Raw genomic sequence first — 5,865 nt, 5'->3', positions numbered from 1 at the left:
TGAATACACAGTTGTGATATAGCGTCTTCACACAGCAGGGGGGTTTATTTGACCGCGCACACTCTGCCGATATGCTATACTGCACCCGTATGGAAATGGCTTTGAACCTCATGAAAGTACTGTAAAAGGTTTGAACCGGCAAGATAAAAGCACTCAAGATTGTGTGATATTTGCTGCTGTGACCGTGGGTCAGTGGTAAACGGAAAATACAACAGCCTTTAAAAAGAAACCCTGCATACTTGAAAGTGAAATATAGCTTGTAATTCAAATTAACCCCGTTTATGGCAGTGTCTTTGTAACACATCTATTACTGAAAAACAAGGAGGAAAAAGAAACAGAGGTTGAACGAGGCTGGTTAGACAGCCAAACACGCACATGCAGTAGCTGCAGGAAACTATCACATCGATTATATGAAATTTATCCTCAGCTGGCGACAAAAGCTGAAGCTACAGAGCACATTTACAGCAGCTGGGTTTGGTTTTTTTTGGTTTGTTTCCTTTTCTTAATAAACTTCTCACGTCAGGTACGTCAACAAAACTGACTTGTAGAACAAACTGCGTGCGGATTAGGGAAGATTCAGGAAGCTGGTCGGGGAGAAAGTTGACTTGCTCATTCACTGTGCAGTGTGGATTAAAAGTTGCTCTTGGACCGGAGATGCTACTTTTCTAGTAAATTGTACATAACAGCAATGTGAACACCACTTGAGCTGACCTACTTATGGGGTTCAGAAACTTTTTATCCTGCAGCCAAGTCTAAAAATAACCCTGTGGCCAGTTTTAGATTCATCTCAATGGTAACCCTGACAGTTTTGCAGAGTGCCAGTGACAGAGTCCTGTTAAGCAGCAGCAGCAGCAGCAGTCGGCAACAGCTTAAACACTGTTCACCGCATCAGTGGTCTCTCCTCTTAGAAATCTTTTTCCTCTACTTGGAAATTGGAGCACAATTAAAGAGCATAAATTGCACTGAACATGCATTTTCAGCACTAAATACATACAATGGTGGGTACAATATCACAATTTTATGCATCTGTGAGTTCAATAAACTGTACTCTACCACGATTGTTGCTATGAATGCAAAATCTTTTTTTTCCTCCCCTTTTCATTTTCTTGTTTGCTTATTGAGCTCTGCGCCAGAGATCAATGTGAAGTAGCCCCCTTTTAATCATTTACTGTGAATGGCAGCAAAAAATGATCCTGGGAACAAATTGGTTTCATGTCCAAGCAAAAATCACATGGAGTTTTTGTGTTCTCTTTTCTTTCCCCTCCTTTTCTTTTCTTTTCTCTTTTTCTGTCTCTGTGTGTCATTGTGAAGACATTCTGTCTCTGGCTGTACGCATCGCTCCTTTAAGATGATTTTGGAATTAGAGGCTTTTCATACAGCACATATTATGTAGCTTGGTGGGACTCCATTAGCCTGAATCAAAGAGGACAGCAGCCTGCGTGGAGCTACACAATAATGTGGCAAGCCTGTGTTTCAGCAAATAAATAACAAATCCACTGCTTACAGTAGCAGCCAATGCAAACTAACTAATTAAAAGATGAAAGGGGGACGTCTTCCTTGCAGTTTTGATGATGCCTCTTTTTGCGTCGAATGGTAACACGGGGAGCGCTGAATGCTCGGCCAAAATGAGCTAATAAGGATCTCGAGCAGCTAACGCTTCCGATTTGCAGGGTTCCCAGCAGTAACCTGCTCTAAGTGGAGAGAGTGCAATTAGGACAAAGAAATGCTGTCCCTGAACTGACACTGGCCTGTGGGAAAACTGACTTCCCCCACTCCCCCCTTTTGAATCTATGGTGCCTTTCCTCCTCTCACCACCTCCTCTCTCCTCCAGTCTTCCTTCTCTCCTCTCAGAGCATCTTGGGAGCATTGAGCTCAGACAGCGGGATTAGTCAGGGATCCATCTTGAGACGCAGATAATGTTTTTTGCACGCAGACTCCCCTGCTCTGCACTGGCTTCTGCTTCACTGATTAGAACTCAAAACTCCAACAGAAATGGCTATTTGTTCTTAAGCTGTTTTGCCCCCCCCCAACCCCCTTCCACACCGCTTCTCTTCTCTTTGTTGAGCTGTTTTTGTCAGCCATCCCTCTTAAATTCAGCGCAATAACGAGTCACAAGTAGGTCAGGCTAGCACCGCAACCCGGCAGTGTCTCGGCCTCCAAGTGGACTGACAGCGACATCGAAGAGCCACAGGGCTGTTTAAATATGCCCTCTGGTCTTTCCGTCTCACGGCCATCCGAATGGCTGAAAGCGGGAAGTTTTCTTCCTCCACAATGTAAACCAATTTCAGGGTTTGTTTGAGTAGCAGAGCCTTTACCTTAAAGTGAGCAACTTTTTTTTTCCTCCCCTCCCTTTTCCCCCCAACACTGCAAGTAGCATAAGTTGAGTCTTTGAGTAACACACACCTTAACAGTTGCACACCTGTAGTTGATGTGTGTGTGTATGTGTCTGTGTGTGTGTGTGTATGTGTGTGTGTGCGCTCACAGCCTTACCTGCCTGTCACCGTGAGTGACAGGAGAAGTGGGGGGGTGTTTGGGAGCCCAGCAGCTGGCGTCACACCTGCACAGTCGCGCACGCACTTCCATTGGGGACCATCGCGTTCCCTCCTTCTTTGTTAGCAAGCAGAGACACTTTACAAATAATTTATTTGTTTCGCGCTTGTTTTTCTTTCGGTTTCCTTCTGGCAATTTGTTGTTGAAATAATTTATATTCAAAACAATAGCGATGGAAATATACAGAAGAAAAACACTGACAAAGTCTCGCATGACGGGCAACTTGTCTGTGCACTTCAGTGGGAGCTAAAGTTGAGAAGTAAAGATAAAGCACGCTAACGCAGATTTGAAAAGGCAGGTTTTTGGCCCAAACTGACTCACCAGTTTAGTCTCCACTTAAACTTTTGCAATTATTTAAATCAAGCAAGCTGACATTTGAATATTAATAGACTTCACTTACGCACATGAAACAATTACATGTTTTGTGTGATTGTCAAGAGGGGTGAAAAAGAGCCTCGGTCCCTGCTGTTATACACCCACATACACACACACACACACGCACCCACACACACACACAAATACACAGCACTGAGGCAGGGCCCGAACAAATTTAATTTAGAGACATTCTCTCCTTCCCTCCACATCCTGGGCTTTTAAGACACTGAAGTGACTGTTCTTCGCCCGTGTAAAAGAACCCCATTATCAAAGCATTAAGATATGATTAAACTGACATTTTCTTAAGAAAACGAAAAGAGTTGGGAATAAAGGGAAAGAGAGAACTACATACTCCAGATCTTATCAGTGGGAAGGTGGGAGGAGGGGGTGCGGGTGTACATACTGATCTTTGAAGGAGCTTATTACAGAGCAAGCTAAGAAGACAAGCGCAGTGGTGTACTGATCAGAGGTATGCAAGCCAAATGCACCTGCTAGATTTCGCTATCATCCACAGAGTGTCAGTCAGTGCTGAGGCCCCTGACTGACGCTGGGTGCAACCGGAACGCTTCTCGGGGCACACTGCAAGAAATATCCAGCTTAGTCCAGCACTGGAGGCTTGCAGAAGAGCTGATAACAGTGTCCTTTAAGGAAAAAGGGGTGAGAAATTAAAACGCCCATGAGAAGTATAAATCTGAGATGCAAATGGTTTTATGCTTCCAGATTTTCACATTATACATTTCAGGCCACAGAAAGGTTTTTTTCTGACTAGAAAACATTTCTTTGAGCATTTTGTCAGAAAGCGTCGATAGTCATATGCTTCTCAATTATAGATGCAAAAGCCTTTGATTATAAGTTCTGCTAAAGATACAGTTCAAGAGAAGTGGATTTTGACAGTGTTTTCCCCATGTGTTTCTGCCATCCTGTTGTTGTTGGTCTTTTTTGTACTCGTCTGCTATATTTTCAGCGTGTTTGTACTTTTTTGCTTAAACAAATCATCACTGTCAGTGTCTGAATTCTTAATATAGTCACCTTATATACATATATATATATATCAGCACACAAGTAAGTGAGGCTATTATAGTGATAAAGTAAAATGTGGGTAAACTCAGATTAGGTCTGTATGATCTTTACTACACATCAGCATTTGGAATATGTGGCAATCAGTGACTGTGTAAAATAGCAATGGTTTCTGCAACCCTTACTGACATTTATTAGAAAGCTATGAAAGTAATAATAGTAGTAATTCTCTCTTTAGTAAATGATGTGCAAGGTATTTTAGCAGGTTCCAGGCTTGTGTTTTAAATGAGTTTTAACATAAAAACTTATTATATTATTTTATAGTTCACTACATGTCTCTCGATCAGCTGACATCACATTTTAGTGCATCCACAAGCCTACTTTATGTAAGTTTAGGATTAACAGCTCAGTATGGAGGGAATACAGGTTAAGGAGCTAATGGTTAAACTTAATGCCTTCTTAGAGGCTCATTCTACTTAGTCTGTGGACTTTAACTTGACCTTAATAGTTTGTCTTTACACTGAACTCTGAATCAGTTTTAGCCCTTTTAAAATTGTCCCTGCTAGCTTTAGCGCAAACAGAATATTTCTTTAAAGCCCTCATAAGAAGTGTTAGACCTTGAAACGAAGCTAGAATTTCCTGCAACAACCAAGAGGAAGCCTTATTTTAGCTCATTAACACGTTTGTTTAAAATAAAAATGAAATGCTATACAGAGAATGATCTCTTATCTGAGAAGTTGTTTAGCCTTGTCTATTGCCAAGCTAAACAAATACCTGAATCAAGAGGCAACTGTAGGATTAAAAAATAACATATTAGTTTGAAAAGCTGTACTTACCTCCACCTGAAACACCTCTACCTGGGGTAAATAGCCATGTTATGTGTGTGCTTTTTTCTTTTTTAGGTTAAATATACCTTACATTCTGCTGCAAATTATGGTTCCATGTGACCTAGCTAGCTAGCCAGTGCTACATTAGCTGGTTATGACCAGGATGCCAAGGTGCCCAAACCATGCAGTATATTATTTGAAAGGGTTGTACACAATCCAGTGCTTGACATTTTTAGTGCAGTAGATTAGTTGTCATTTCAACCATAATTCGTTTGTTAGTTTGCATTTGCTTTATGTATTTTATGTACGTTCTCTGTATAATGTGAGCAAGTTCTTACATTGTGTATACAGATTAGCTTGGCTAGGTGGGCCAGATAACTGATATCAATTGTGCAAAAAAAGAAGAAGAAAAAAAAGCTAGATAAACTTAACCCTATCCTTAAATTGACTGTCAAGGACCTCATGGTAATTAGCTTTTTTTTTCCATAAAAAAAATAATATTGTGAATTGGGTCTATGAATAAAAATCACCTTATTAGCTGAAAAAAGGCAGCCATTTTTATGAAATTTAGCAGTATGTAAATCTTCTTTTTCTCATTTAAAAAAGAGTGTGTGATCATATTCACTACATAATTTCTTTTAAAAAAAATCCACAACTGAAATAAACAGTAGTGTTTGTAGCCTGTAGACTAAGAAAGACACCACGTTTTTTTAGCTACTCTGTGAACAAGTGACCAACAATAGACTACTTTTTCATTCTCTAATCTAGTTATTTTTTTCAGGACACTTTAATTGTGGTATTTTTGCCAGGAGTGATTATTTTAGCCCCTTAGTGCATAAAAATGAACGAATGTACACAAACTGTAAATAAGCCGTGGAACAATTTACCATGTAAGTAACAGAAGGAATTTTCTGTTTAAAAGGTACATTGAAATCATAACTACACTAAATGACATGTTGAGTAGGACATTTTTTGCAGTGCTGACCAGGGAGTGGAAGTAGCACCCCCTTCGATTTGTCTTTCATCGCCCCCACAGACAATATAAAGCCTGCATTAGATACAGGGGGCTCGGGGGTAGCGCGCATGAATGTCAGGA

At 40.6% G+C, this 5,865-nt stretch overlaps 1 long non-coding RNA gene across 1 annotated transcript; it reads right to left on the bottom strand.

The window, feature by feature from the left end:
- Positions 1-2,511: 2,511 nt before the first annotated feature.
- On the bottom strand, positions 2,512-4,961 carry LOC120442552. The gene is made up of 3 exons (XR_005614763.1): positions 4,779-4,961; positions 3,414-3,566; positions 2,512-2,607 (listed from the first exon to the last, which is right to left on the bottom strand). It is a non-coding gene; the product is annotated as an uncharacterized LOC120442552 (long non-coding RNA).
- Between the last annotated feature and the right edge of the window lie 904 nt (positions 4,962-5,865).

The sequence above is a fragment of the Oreochromis aureus genome, linkage group 11, assembly GCF_013358895.1.
Source record: "Oreochromis aureus strain Israel breed Guangdong linkage group 11, ZZ_aureus, whole genome shotgun sequence".
Classification (NCBI taxonomy): Eukaryota; Metazoa; Chordata; class Actinopteri; order Cichliformes; family Cichlidae; genus Oreochromis; species Oreochromis aureus.
The sequence above is the reverse complement of the archived record's forward strand: the minus strand, read 5'-3'. Positions and strand labels throughout refer to the sequence as shown.